This window comes from Quercus suber, unplaced genomic scaffold (assembly GCF_002906115.3).
Source record: "Quercus suber isolate HL8 unplaced genomic scaffold, Cork oak 2.0 scaffold_737, whole genome shotgun sequence".
Lineage (NCBI taxonomy): Eukaryota > Viridiplantae > Streptophyta > Magnoliopsida > Fagales > Fagaceae > Quercus > Quercus suber.
Window position 1 is genome coordinate 7037 of NW_027070176.1, and position 16127 is coordinate 23163.

At 34.6% G+C, this 16127-nt stretch overlaps 2 pseudogenes; both read right to left on the bottom strand.

Annotated features, from left to right (window-relative positions):
• Positions 1-2550: 2550 nt before the first annotated feature.
• Positions 2551-11676, bottom strand: LOC111989600 (clustered mitochondria protein-like; annotated as a pseudogene).
• LOC111989592 (AAA-ATPase ASD, mitochondrial-like) lies at positions 11466-15048 on the bottom strand (annotated as a pseudogene).
• Between the last annotated feature and the right edge of the window lie 1079 nt (positions 15049-16127).

Below are 16127 nucleotides of genomic sequence, written 5' to 3' on the forward strand. Positions count from 1 at the left end.
CTTTGCACCTAGACTACTTGAGTTGAAGACTTTGACGTACATTATATCCTTACACCCACCCCCATGGAAATTGTTTTTCAACTAAAATAAAAGGTGGGAAAAAATTATTCATTTTCTTTGAGAAAAGAAAAAAAGACGAAGGATATGTGCTTTCACCAAAGAGGTGAAAATGCTATGAATATTATAAAAAGATATAAAGATGCAGCTCCAATGGGAAAAAATAAAAAATATTTGCACAATGAGTCGGGCTAGCCCTTGGGCAAGGCCACTTAAGCCATTGCCTAGGGCGGAAAAAATTTTAAATTAATAATTTTTTTTTATAATTAAAAAAATGTGAACTCCCTCACTTCAAGAAGGCCTCTAAAATGGGAGTCCAAATCTTTTGCTCCATTTTTCCTGCTCCACTCTATATTCCACAAATAAAAACTTGCCACATGTTCACCTAATTAATTAATTACTACCATTATTGACTTATTAATACTACCATTATTAATTAATAGTAGTATTCAATTAGTTAGGTGAACATGTGGCAAGTTTTTATTGGTGGAGTATAGAGTAGAGCATGAAAGTGGAACAGAAGATTTGGACTCCTAAAATGGTGGGAATAATAAAAACCCAACTCATTAAAAATTCTAAACTTTTTAACAAAAATAAAATCATATGAATGCATCAAATTATCATTAAAGTTAATTTCTCATAACGACTTTTGATTTTAATTTTTTATATGTCCCTCTCCCACACAATGGAATGTCAATATTAGCCATCCAATCTTTCAGATGACCATACACCAAATAATCTCTCTCTCTCTCTCTCTCATAATCAAATTGGAAATTAGATGTCAATTTTGTTTCACCATGTATCACTTTATTTAAGGTAAATAAAAAATCATTTGAAAAATGTTAAAAGTAGATGTTAGAAAAACTTAAATTTAAAAATATAATCAGTAATTTTGCATATCAAAAAAAAAAGAAAAAAAAGAAGAAGAAAGGTACACCATAATAAGACCGTCTTATAAGATAATTTCACTGTAGCATCACTGATCTCCCACAAAAGTAACATGGCATAGCTTCCTCCAATAAATCATCTCTAGGATTTTTTTTTTCTTTAAATAACGAGTTTCTCATCATTTATGCTAAACTAAAAGAGGTTATTAATTTCTTATTGTTTCTATGAATGTGACTTTTGCTAAAGATACGTTTCAGTGGAAAGTTATGGTGGAAAAGAGTTGAAAAGTTGTTTGTTGTTATGTCATATTTTTGAATTAGACAAGGTGTTTTTATTGGTTTGAAGTGTCACATCAATTATACACCATGATTACTTAATAAATTTTCCATAATATGAAGGCTTTTCTTTATAAGAACCAAGAAATTTAAAGCTAAATTTGTATCTTGCCTTCCTGGAAAGTGTTTCATACATCATGATTACTTAATAATTTTCCATAATATGAAGGTTTTTTTTTTTTTTTAAAGAGAAATGATATGTCCAGAACATTTTTACAACAAATTTTAAGTGGCAAGTTGTTACTAGTTGTTATTGTTGGGACAAAAAAGTAATTTTAGTATTAGGTTCAAATTTGAACCAATAACAACTAATCACCTATGATTTCTTGTAAAAATGTTATGGACGTAGCATTTTTTTTTTTAAAAAAAATATAAGAATCATGAAATTTAAAAGTAAATTTGCATCTTACCTTCTTGGAAAGTGTTTCATAGTGAATACTTGTCTAGAACTATGCATTATTTGAGATAACCTAGACCGCGATAGTTGAAGACTTCGCACCCTATCATATCTTTCCACCCACCCCTTGAGAGTTTTTATTTTATACTTTTTTCAACCAATATAAAATAAAAAGGTAGCGAAAAATAAAGTTCCTTGCCAATGAAGAAAAAAAAAAATTACCTTCTGAAACAATCTCATGGACTATTCCTCTTATATTTGTTTGTCCCCACCTGAGAACCCACATGCTGTAAGAGATATGCAACATGAGACAATCTAAAAAGATAATTTTCTATACATAGAGGTGATCACATTGTGCATCTCTCTCAAAAGGAAAATAGCCCTGGAATATCAGCTTTTAAAATTGCTCACAAATGTGGCTTTAGTTTCTTCCCACAAGGCATCTCTAAGAATTTTTTTTAAAAAAAAATGACGAATACTCATCATATTTGCTAAACGGGAATGTTCTTAATTTATTACTGTTGCTATGAATGTGACTTTTGCTAATGGTTTGAATGAGTGCTACGAATGTGACTGTTGCTATTGGTTTGAATGAGTGCTACATTAGGAGTTGAAAAGTTGCCTGTTGAACTTATGTCATATTTTGGAATTAGGTAACTTGTTTTTATTGATTTGGAGTACCACATCAATTTTAGTTGAGTAAAATTTTCCAATGAATGGAGGATTTTCTTCATCAAAACAATGATTTCTAAAACTATACAAAACAAAGAATCAAAAAGAGAGTTGATTCTCAAAGAAAGGAAATAAACTCATCTCATTTTTGAGGGAAATTAACACACTGTTTTACATATTAAACATTGAAATGCTTTTACATGACGCCCCAAAATTGCTCAAAATTTAATTAAAAATCAAAAGATAGGAAAACTGACAAGTTCATTCTTCAGTCAGTACCTAGAAGAATATATTCAATCTATTGGCTGGCATGATCTCCGGAGTATATGACCCTGATTATTGGTTAAAACGAAAAGAAATACCTGTCAGTCAATGGGCATATCTCAATACCCTTTATAGCTTTTGAGATCCATGGATAAACGGGATTGTTCATCACTCAAACAACAAAACAAAAGGCTGTGATGCAATATTGGAAATCATTCCAATTCTCATAAATAAATAAGGGGTTTCCTTACCAATCAGCGTAATCTCAACTGTGCAACAATTCAAGCAGCAGCTTTGGCTTTTGCCTTTTGTTTCTTGGCATCCAATGATGCTAAGCCTGTGCCCAATCCAACAGGAGCCTGATCTTCTTGCCCTGATGTTAATTCATCATTTTTGGAATCCACTGGGCCATTTGAAGGGTGGCCATTGGCTTCCTTCTTCACTCCATCAGTTTCCCCACCTTCTGCTGCATCAGGGGACATACCTGAATTGATAATATTGAGGAGTTGAGTAAGTGGTGGCATGGCTTGTACCGGAACGCCATGTGGACGTATCAAGAGGCCCCTAGCTGCAGCTTTCTTTCTGACTTCAGCTGCTGCACGGGCAGCTCTTTCATCAACTCCCCTCCCTCGAGGAGGATTGTCACCAATTATCGCAGCATTAAGAGATTTGTTGACAGAGGTGCCCGAACTCCCAGACCCTCCAGCTGTTGCAGCAGCTTGGAATGCCTGTATTAAGTCAGGATGGGCCTGTCGCGCAACATTAAATATCAAATGAGAAATCCTAAGTACCCACCAAAAAAGGAACAATATATCTTTTAGGGAAGTTAGGACAGCTCCAGGCAAGAAACAAGAATCTGATTGATACCCAGAAGTGTTTTACAGTTCTCAATTTTTCTTTTTGATAATTCAATACTTGGGGGTGGGGGAATATGAACCTTGGACGTCTCCAGTTGAGCTACAAGGCTCCTCGCAATTCTTACTTTTTCTTTTTTTTTCTTTGGCCAAAATACACTATTAATCCCTAAACTTTAGTCCATGAACAATTTTTTCCTAAAGTTTTAAGTGCTAGCTTTTAGTCACTAACAAACTTAAAGAGATCCTTTTTAGTCCCTGGAAAGCTTAAAGTTTAAAAGTGATCGCTTTTACTTCCTAATGTGTCTAATTGAGTGATGGCATGTCAGTTTTTAATTTGGTCACATCATCTGAGTAAAGCAACAATTTTTAAACTTCAGGGACTAAAATTTCTTGTGCGCTCTTTTGTGCTAAACCTTCGGGATTAACCATGTATTTAAAGCCTTTCTCTTTTAACAAAAATAATAATTTGAAAAGGAATCCATCAAGGGATTTTAATACGCTATGCTGTAGTACCAGGATAAAAAGACCTGGTTTTTAAGAACACAACCAGAAATGTATGGGTTGTAGACACCATGCAGAGAATGAGAAACAGACCGCGCAAGAAGGACAAAAGCAGAACCCGTTCTGAGATCTGATCCCTCCCCTTTCATCTTGGATAAAGATGAAAATGTCCAGAACAAATAAGTCAAAAGAAGAATCCAAAAGTACCTTCAAAATATCAATAGCTTTTTGAGCAGAAGCTGCATTCAAAGCTTGCCCTTTTTGCTTTTGCGCATTCATCTGTCAAACATGGTTCACAAAATTCAGAAACCAAAAGAGAATACAGAATCTCGTTAAGAACACAAAACAACTGTCCAAGAAAATCTATCACAAGTTCACATCTACTCAAGAAGATCATATATTACCTATAACTCACGCATCTTAAATGTTTTCATCCAGTTTTGGGAGTCCCGTGTCCTTGAATCCTCCTCACCAAGTTGTTTGACAAGTATATCATAGGTTTTCTTCTCATGCTGGCAAGCCAAAGGCAAAAATTAGTGAATTATAATTAATTGTATCCCAATTATACAAATTAAATTTTACTAAGGCACATACCTGGTGAGAAAGCTTGAAGGCACCCATACAATTGAATGCAATGGCAAGAGCATGATAGCATACAGCAGTTTGGATATGTTCCTCGCATAGAAGCCTTTCATTTTTTTTCAAAGCTTCTTGCAGATAACGAAGAGCTGTGTTCATATTTCCAATGTCTTGGTACATCATTGCAACATTTATAAAAGTTGCAGCTACATTAGGGTGATCTGGTCCTGATGACAAGCTTAGCAAGAGCAATGCCCGAGACATGTGCCGTAATGCAAGTTCTGTTTGGTTAAGTCCATGGTAGAAAAGAGCCATATTGCCATAACTGCAGTGAACCAAGAATTAGATCTCTATGTGACTCTGTAAGAGAGGGTTGCTTGGACACCAAAAAGAAAACAAAAATTTCTCATGTTGTGCATAGAAATAGAAAAAAATCTTTTTTTTTTTTTTTTTTTTTAAAGTAATAGATAGAAACAAATCTATTTCATGTTACACATGATTTTTTGAACTCATTCCGAAAACCACATCCGCTTTTGATTTCATTATATGAGAATTCTTATTTTTTATTGGTAAATTATGTACTCATACAGTGGGACTTAAACTCATGACCTCACCCTCTAACTTGCACTTAGAACGGAAGGAGTCGTTTGAGAAAGAGATCATTGGCTAATATTTGAAATAGTAACTTGTGGTAATTGAAATAAGCACATCCGTAATTGTTTTTTTATTTATTTTTTTTTTTTTTGGATAAGTAAATAACTACATTCAATGAGTTTATATCATCAAACATTACAAATTGACAGATACTATCCAAACACCTCAGTGCATTAAAACAAAAGAAAAGAATAGAAGAGCATGCCTGTGAGCAGTGTCAGGGTGGTCCAAACCTAGGCACCGTTCATTTATTATCAGTTCCTTGTGCTGCTGCATTATTGCACCAGCCATGTCTCCTGCATGATACAAAACCATGGCAAGATACCTGAAAAGTTTAGAAAGGAACACCGGTCAGGCTCAAGCAAATCATAAACAAATTTTCATATTGATCTGCTTTACTCTTGTAAGTGCAGATCACTGAATCGAAAATCAATCTTATAACCAAATAATCGCTAATTTAAAGATGCATAATTTTATAATCAGTCATGTCTTGCAGGGGAACATTAGTGCCTGACAGCTATGATCAAAATCAAAGTACAAGATGCATAAATTTTTATATCACTAAGATCAACCAAACAATATTAGCAACAAATATGCCAAATCGTTTTAGTTGAGATGTCTACCGACAGCAATTAGCAACTTCCAGATGCATTGGACCAGTAACCTGCAACACAATTAAAAAATAAATTTATAAACCATACCAGAGGAATTCAAAGAGGGCAAATAATGGAATAACATACCTGCTGAAGTATTGAAAATGCCTCAGAAAATAATGTGTAGGCTTCACTAAGCATTCCCTGGAACAAAGAGTCACATGACTAAATACCATATCTTTCCATACAAGAATACAAAATAAAAAGTCATGACGACGATCACTCAGCAGAAGTTTTAATCTTCTGCAATAGGTAGTCATGTGTGAGTTTTCATGAAATTTATCTAGACTAGTTCTACCTAGTGTACGTTTTATCTTAACAGATTCCCTGGAAAAACTCTTTTAAAGATTCAAATAACTCCAAAATAACAGTATATGCTTTTTCAATAGTAAATAATAGCTTAAAACCAATGTTGATTCAATTTTAAACCAATTTAACCAAGCATTATTATAATCAAGATGAATATCACAATTGCCACCAAATTTGTGATCCTAAATTATGTTTGGGATTGTAAGTTTTTTTATGATTAATGTGGCATTCTGTTGACTAGACAATTCATATTCATGTAAGGACCTCAACAATAGAGCAAAGCACAACTCATACCTCAGCCAATTGGATTTTACCCGTTTCCACAAGATCCTTGGCTTCTGAACATAAGGGAACTGAATGTTTCACTACAGGTTGGAGATTCATGATGTCGGACGTTTGGAAAGGCGCTGCAGAATTAAAATCATATTTGCGAGCTGCAATAGTTATGCCTACCTGTAAAGAAAACAATATTCAAGCAAGTTGTATACTATTTCAGAAGCTTAAGCTATAGAAATATTAACATGAGATACACGATTAGTTTCATTAAGGCAGATAAATTTTAGCACTTGAAATAACTAGAATTGAGCAGCGTTGCAAAACAGGAAACTCACATATACAAACTAAATCAAATTAAGCAATCCCAGGACCCAGCATATTAAGGATTTTGGTGACTGTACACAGGTTCCAAAAACTAATCTTATTCCACAAGTACTTATCAAAATAGGCAGTGTATACCAAGAAAAGAATATTAGAAAAATGCTATTTCAACGTGTTGGACAATAGCTAGTTTCAAGAAGACCAGCTAGTTTGGCAAGTGTGGTATAAGTTTTCCAAATTCTGGAAGTGAAATTTCCATCTAATTCTTGGGTTTAAAATGAATTTTGAAGCTGAGTAATCGTGGTAGACAAACTGTGGCAATGAAGTAACAAATAACATCATTCTTCATTGTTCACACAGGTAACATGGGAACCAAAATGGCAAAATATTTACATCCATTTCTGTTGTTGCGACTATACATATTGTGACTGAAATAGCATATTCTGGGACTCTTTAAGCACAGTAATTTACCCCTATGATATATAGTAGTTCCTTATGTTCAGATATTAACAAATCAATACTCATGGAACATGATTTAAGGCATAATAAGTTAGACACGTCCAACTATAAAAGACCTGAAATCCTGACATGTATAATAGGAAATATCTAGACAAAGCAGACAATAGCACGAGAAAGTGCCAAGCATAAGGAAAATGCATAAATGTAAGACATCATATACCATAAATATGTAATTGAACTAATCTTAAAAGTATTGTCCATCCTTCAAAGCATGTGCTCAACATAATTTTTTTTTTTTTTTTTTTGTAAAGAACGGGCAATCATATTACAGAAGGACAACACCCCTAATTTTCACCGCAATATATTGTGGCGTTAGGAAATTCAAACGGGAATCAATTTGAGAAGATGAACTTATAATTACCTTCTGGCAAAGATTCCGTATAGCAGAAACTTTCTTTACACGTGACCTTGCATCCTCTGGCAACTCGAACTACAACAATGAGAAAATATATTTCAAACATATACCAACACACATTAGACATGAATCACGGAAGGAAGAAAGAATGTGCTTAGAGGATCCCATATGATACAGATTAGTCCATTTTATTTTCTGCAGCATCAAAAGGAAAAGGACCAATCTAAAATGTGATCCCATTTCAGAATATGGCCCCTTGATGTCAGATGATGTACTATTGGAAAATAAAAATCACAGTAAAAGATCTCCTGATTGCACAAGTTTTTTAACTAAGCATGGAAAAAAAGTAATAATAATAATAATAATCACCTAATTAAATTTTTTTTTTATATAGCCTAATAAATTTACTCAGACGCAACCCAAAAAAAATATTTTTATTTTAAATACTTTTTGCAAGAAATGACTCCTTCAACCTTCTAGAAAATATGCAGTGTCCTTGTAGAGACTTGATAAAAACTGATACCTGATATTTGAGTTTAGCAAATTCTTGTATGTCTGACCATAGAGTTTCTGAGCTAACATTCATAAATGACGATTGATTCTTCCTTGCAGACACCCCACCTTTGAACCTTCCTTGCCCCTTAGAAGGCTTTCCTGAAGATTGATGGCCTCCTTGGTCCTAAAAAAATATGAAACATAAAGAACAGCCTTGGGTCAAGATTTCTCCATCAAGAGTAAAATTTCATGTTACCATTTCCATTTAAGAAAATTGAGTGAATTTAGTAAAGATTTTAGATTCTAAACATCATTTAATATTTTAAGAAAAAATTTAAACTTTCTTCTGAAGAAAAAGATGCAACTTAATTGCTTTGATTGTTGTACAATTACAATGACAGACCACAAACTGAGGGAATATATGGCTTCAAGAGTTAGCTCACAAAAAGCTCAAAGCTGAAAAGCAGTAAAAGCCAAAAAAAAAAAAAAAAAAAAAAATCCCATAAGAAATCCTGAAGCTATTGAAAAAGCTCAAAGCTGAAAAGCAGTAAAAGCCAAAAAAAAAAAAAAAAAAAAAAATCCCATAAGAAATCCTGAAGCTATTGATCCATGTGACACATACCTTTTTGTGGCTTCTGAACTGCACATTATTGGCAGCAACTTTTGCGCCAACAGCTTGAATACTTCCAAAAAAGCAGTTGAAGAAATGTGATATAGCTGGCGCAACATCATGATCCTCTATATATCTCAAAACATCCTGCTCAAGATGGAGTCAGTTTAATCAGACTAGAAAGGGAAGAGTGGATGTGAACAGTAAATGTATTTCCACATGCATGTGTGCAGGCTATGCCAGACCGCCCTCTTGTACGCAAAGTTGATGGTTTCTATCTCTAACACCAACAGCAGGAAAAAGATGTCACATTTTACAATTGACATAGTAACATGCGACCCCTCTTTGCAAATTATTGTGGTGAAACTGTGGAATTAATTGAAACAATGTATACGTTTTGTAACATCATTTATAATGTAGAAGCTGCTTAGATTATGCTTATCACCTTGAGGATGTGCTTTGCAGACCTAACAACAATCTCATTAGAACAAAGATCCCACAAATGAGGTAAATGTTTTGTCCCATCAGCCACCTGTAGCAAAGCTCCAGACATGTCAAAAGCAATACAATCATTTGCAGAAAGATGGAAAAGTTATGAACATGACAGCTTTAACACAAATAATAAATTTCAATTCAGGCATTGATTTATATATATTTTCCATAGGTGTATGCTAATATTTAAGCATTCACAAACGCTTACTTTTCCAATATAGCGAAGATTAATTCCATGAGCATGGAGTGCTTCAGTTAATGTTTGTCCATCCATAGGTGAAACTTCAAGCGTGCAAAGATCTTGTACAAACTTTGGAAGCACAACATTTGTAAGATATGAACTCACTTTCCTTACATTTTCTTTATCTTCTGCTATCTCCTGGTGAAGGCAAAGGGTCAAAAACATATCAGATATTTCTTTTCATTTTTTTATTTTTTTTTTTTATTTTCTGGCTGAAAATTAGCAAATTTAGAATCCAATAATCTTGACAAACAATATTAATAGGTTCAAACTTGCCTCTTGACTCCCAGACAACTTAAATTCAGTTAAGACATTAGGGTTGAAAAGAATGTCCTCATGTGGTTCAGTTTCAGCTTGGGAAGAAGCACAATCCTTAACATTCTCATCCCTCCCTTCTTTCGTTACATCCTGCGAACAGAAACAGAAAGAACCACATATTGCAGATTACTAAGAGGAAATTCACATCACAAGCTATTTCTTATTATAATATATACCGAACAGAAATTGAACTGGTCTTACATGATGATAGTAACATAAACATGTGATTTATAGTTTCATGCCCAAATCCAAGTAAATACACAATTCCTTAAATGAAAATGTACCCCCACAACTACTGCACCCACCAGATTTTTTTCCGTTAATTAATTTTAACAAAATATAAAAATATATACTCCAATTCAACCTTGGAATTTGCTAATTCTATAGGCCTGTAAATATCCCATTCACTAAACACTCTAGTAAACCAGAAATAATAATGACACAAGAAACAGACCATAGGCATGATGGAGGTGCTACTCCAGAACCATATCCATAAAAAAATAATAATAATAAAAAGGAGAGAAAGAGAGCAAGAACACGCAGAGTTACGATTTCAAGTATGGCGACCATTACTGCAAGAAATAGGCAAATTGCTAAAAATGACTCCAACGGGGGTAAGTGTATAACTCAATTTGTTGCTTCAACTATAGCAGCTATATTCACACCAAAGCAGCATCTAGAAACACAAGCATGACAGATTCTGCTAACTCAAGGGCATTGAGATATTGTCATTTAATAAACACGCATGCATTACACACAAAGAAAAAGTTCAAATCACTGCTAATTCCATTGTGAATCATACTGCAACATATATAATTGGCACATAAAGTGAGTTGGCTGTAGGTAGTCCAAGAATACAAGGTAGGGAAAAAAAGGGACAAAACCGATAAAATATAAATAAATATTTAATCACAGAATAAACTTTCAAGGATGCAATACACTCCTAACAAAAACACCACTATACAGCTATCAAAAGCTGCAGTTGCATTTGCCACTCTTCTCACCTGTTCGTTAACACCTGCAACTGTTGAAGAATCAGTGGTCACATGAGCATCTCCTTCAGACTTAAATTTTGATCTTTCTGCAGCTTGGGCTGTCTCCCATAAACCAAACGTTTATATTAAAAATGGAACATATAAAACAAGTTCCAAAGTGTAGTTAATATCAGAATGTCATTACTTACCTGGCAAAAGGCAGTAATTAGTTCTGGTCTCAAGATACAGAATCTGGATCCAGGTCCAGTATAGTTTGCATTGCGAGGAGTTACTCTCATTAAATCCAGAAGATAATGACTAGAAAAAGTAGAAAGGAGAAAATAAAAACATATACAAGTGCACATGCTTTATAAATATAAATAAGCATGTTATATAACAGTTGTGGCATCATCATGAATAAAGTCAGAAACTAGGAGCATAGAAACAGAGATTTACTACTATATAGCTAATAAAATGTCAATATTTAAATCATCAAGCTAGCTAGCTAAAATAATGTTTGAGGAAAATGGGTGCTTAAAGTGCTGGGTACCGGAGTTAAGCAAATTTAAGCATATTTAACTAAGAATTTTTAACAAAATTTAGTTATATATAAAGAAATCCAAGCACTGAGAAGAAGAACGTAACCAAGTAGTTAGGTTTGTATGACTAATAGACCAATCCAAGAGAGTAATCACCTGTCATCACTACCAACAATACCCTTGCATTCCACTGGGGCAGCTAATTTGAAAACATTTCCAGATCCATCTAAGACAGTGTGTTCCTTCAAATGAAGGCGCTTAGCAGCCTCAAGAACCTAAGGATAATAAAAGCTTAGCACTTCTAACAAGGAAACTCATTTCACAACTCACATAGACAAACCCAGAAAGAGAGACAAACTGGAATCTTCATTGAAATAATATGTTCTTATAAAGCATACCAATTACATTTACACCATAAATGAAAATTATATTTCTTGCAAGACAGCACAATTAAGCCATTATGGATATCTTAACCCAAGAGAAGTTTAAGAAGTACTCTCACATAGCAATTAACAAAGACGTATTATGCAAAATCTGAAACATGACGTGCAACAAATCTTATGTGCTCCCTCATCTTGGAATGAAAATCATCATTCCAACATATCTTCTTGCCATTGTCAACAGAACCGTACAGAACAGAGTCTGACTTATCCCCTTGAAGAATGCCAGGTAAAACGCTCTGCAACGGAATGTATAAAAGCAATTGAGGGCCAGCTAGAGATCAATTTAAGCAAGCCAAAATAGAAATAGCAATCATGAACAAAAGCTTCCAAGTATGTGCACAAATATGTCCTAACACAACACGATTTAGTAAACAAAAGCAAAAATTGCTGATAATAAATAACAGGTCATGTAACTAATGTTACTGTAAAAAATATTTGCCAACGAGTCCATCAATAAAATTAATAATAATAATTTTTTTTTTCCTACAAGTGCTTATATCCTTTCTTGTCAATAAGAATGTCAATAGAGTTGGCTGCAACAGAAGATGTAACTAAGACTCTATGTGAGAGAGAGAGTCGGGAACAGGAAAACACAAGCATGAAACAGAAAGCAATCCCAGTATCTTAACAAATACCTTTGCAGAAAATATGTGTTATATCATAAAAACACTTTAAGAATAAATGATATATCAAATACGGTACAGATCTTATTTTTAATAATGAGCTATTGGCCAGAGCTCAACTGGCACTTCTGTCTCCCACAATAATTAGTTGGATTGTGAGATCGTGAGTTTAAGAACCATTGGGTGCATGTGTAATTTAACAATAAAAAAAAATTTGAATTCTATTTTGGCAGTATTTTATTTTTCTATATTCAAAAAATAATTAGGAGCCTAGAACAGTACTACAATCTACAAATACTTGGCGCTGCTTTGACTTCTCAGCTGTTCTTTTTATATAGAAAAAGGAAAAAAAAAAAAACATGAACAGTATGGCAAAGGTGATGAGTCCCGCTTGATTCGTATCTTATCGGAATAGAGTAGTTCTTCTTGAATCTTATAGGAACAGAGTAATTCTTATTAAACAAACTAAAAACATACAAACATCTACACATTACAGCCTAGTAGACTAGTAGTTCTAACCACCATAGTACTATTACACATCTTTTCACATTCTTCAAGCATCAATATAGCATATGATGGCTTTTAATATGCATAATGCAGAGCACACAAGAACAAATTCAGTCATAATTGTATCCTAGTTTACTTCAGGCGGTGACTCCATTTTCTTTCACCTCTTTACCCAATGTCTTGTCATCTTTCACAACATCAACACCATTCTCTTTGACATCTTTAGCAGAAGACTCATCAACTTTCACATCTTCTTGAGTAGCTTCTTGCTTCTCTTTCTCTTCTTCCTCTGCCTTTAACCGTGCCTCTTCCTCAGCCTTCTTTGTTGCTTCCTCTTTGGCCGTCTTAATAGCTTCAATCAATTTCTTTAAACAAGTCTCAGCATCTTCATTCTGTGACTTAGGCATCAAATTCTCAGCAACATCAGCAGGAGTCATATCGGTTTCCTCCAACAAATGGTCAACGGTCACAAACAATTAATGTGAGTCAACATCCAAATAATTCTTGGCAAGAACCTTGAATGCATCAAAGCCACAATAGGACATTTCTATGTGCATGTCCATACGTCCCCTCCTAATGAGAGCCGTATCAAGCTTTTCCACATAATTAGTGGTGAAAGCAATGATCCTCTCTCCCCCACAAGCTGACCAAAGCCCATCTATAAAATTCAACAAACCAGAGAGAGTGACCTTACTACTACTTTCTTCTTCTCCTTTGGCCATTTTACTAGTGGGGTCCTTCTTTTCCTCATCCTTCTCTTGCTCCTTTTTCTTTTTTCGTTGACCCGTAAGATCAAGTGAGCAATCAATATCTTCAATCACAATAATAGACTTACTTGTCGTCTCGATCAAAAGCCTCCTCAGCTCCGTGTTGTCCTTAACCGTCCTGTCGTCAATTCAAGATCATAGATATCATAGCTCAAGTAGTTAGCCATAGCAGCAATCATGCTAGACTTACCAGTTCCGGGAGGACCATAGAGAAGATAGCCACGCTTCCAGGCCTTGCCAATCTTAGCATAATACTCTTTTCCCTCCCTGAACTTATTAAGGTCATTGATGATTTCTTCCTTTTTCTTCGAGTCCAATGCCAAAGTGTCAAAACTTGCTGGGTGCTCAAAAGTGACATGGCTCCATTTGGTTGATCTGTAGCCACCCCAATTCTGACTAGGATTGTTGATGCACAGCTTCCTTTGTCGATTTCTCACCGTTATTGCTTTTCCTTCTTGCAGGACATGATTGATGTATTTCCCACAGAGAGTTTCTCGGTGAGATTTATGGAAAGTGAGCTTGTAATACCTCTTCTCCTCCATCTCTGGGTAGAAAGAAAATGACTGTGTTCTTGGGGGCGATTTTCTTTACACCCCACCAAACCTTCATGCCTTCAAATTCGTCTGTAACTTCTTCGTTCTCATCCATGCTCAGTTGTACAGGTTGACAGCTGTCTTTGACAACTACTGCTTTAAGATTTTTAGCTTCGCTGGAGGACTTGCTACTGAGGTATGTTTCAATGGCAGCATAGGCTTCACTACGCTTAAGATACTCGCCAGTGAATTCAGGGAAGTTAATTTGGATATAAGGGTACACGAAACTAGTCAATTTCTTAGCATGACTTAGGATTAGGCTACGAAGATGGTGAGGGAAATATTTGTCAAACATGGCCCAAAGAAACATTGCGGTCGCAATTAGTGAGCCTAGTTGAGACCATGTTTCCCCCATCATCATCATTTTTCTCTTCTGAAACCTTTTATGAGAGTTGTTAGGAGAAAACGTTTGCTGATAAAAGAACAACTCCGAGCTACATTATATATAGAAATTAAATTGTACTGCTAGCTGTCATTTCTTATTTATTTATTTATTTGATTTGTCTTTTTTATTTTTTTATGTTTAGGTTTCTCTCATGCATTCCTTTCCAAGTAATTTCCAAATTATAATGAAACAAAATTTACACATCAGGGGAACCACACTTACTACAATAGGGACCCTCCACACAGCCCAGTTTTCGTCCTCTGGTCTAAAAAAAAGCAATTCTGTGTTGTGAAGTTTCGCAAACGAGAGAGATGCTTACATGTTGTCAAAGCATACTCTACCGGATTGTGTAGAATATATACCTGACTATAACATTCATTTGATGTAGCAAGCCTACAGTTTTGTGAATTGCAAAAGGTATTGGAGATAGGGTTAACTGACCATAGCTCTCAATATCGACCATGTCATTGTCTCTGGTACTGTGTGAGTGGTCTTGCAGCAATTATATGCATCCCCTCTTTCCAAACAACTGATGAGACTAGCATACGGACTCCAGAGGTCCTAGTCGATGAGGTCTTGAATCTTATGAGTTTTAAAGTCTACAATACAATCTTAGCCTTAAAGTTCATATGTTGAGCACTTTTAGTCTTTCATGTTTCTGGTAGCGTTTTAGTCCTTAAGTTTTAAAAATGAAAGCAATTAGTTTCTTTTTCTACTTCCGTTAATTTTCTTTTGTATGTCACTAACAGAGCAATGAGGTGACATTTTTAAATAACGTATTAGCTAGATTTTTTATTAAAAATATTATTGTATGGTTCTCCAACTCATAACCATATGATATTAGTACTTCTCCCGATTGTTGGGTTTAATTTTGGAAACTTCCATGACGATGCATCTTGGTTGATAATATAATATAATATGTAAATGCCACAAATATTATAACTAAAGCAATAAAAATATAATGACATAGATGATAGGGTCATATTTTGTGTAATTGGCTAATCTTTTGATAAAATGCATTTTACTTGTAATTTGGTAGATCTAAGATGAGTTTAGTACTTCAAGAAACATTTTGTTCAAGTCAAGTATTAAAGACTGGTCCAAGATACAAGTGGAAAAAAGTTGTTCATTAAGGCTAAACAAATAGCTCGACAGAAGCCTGCTATTGAGACTTAATGCGAAACTTGATAAATAGCTCGACAGCAACTCGATCTATCAAAAATTAGGATTTCAAAATTTCCAAATTTGAAATCTGGCCCAACCTTGCTTATTTGTTTTGGGTTTCTTTTCTCACAACTCTAAACATATATAAGGTTATTTTTTAAAGGCTATCATATACGGATACAAAGACCAAAAGCCTTATTTCTTTGTGAGAAGCTACTGCGTTTGTACACCATAAGATTTTGTAACCAAGTGCTTCCAGATCTTCATTGTTGATGAAGTGAAGAACTTTGCAGCTGACAACATTTATTCAAGTTGCTAGAGTTAGTCACGTACTTGGGA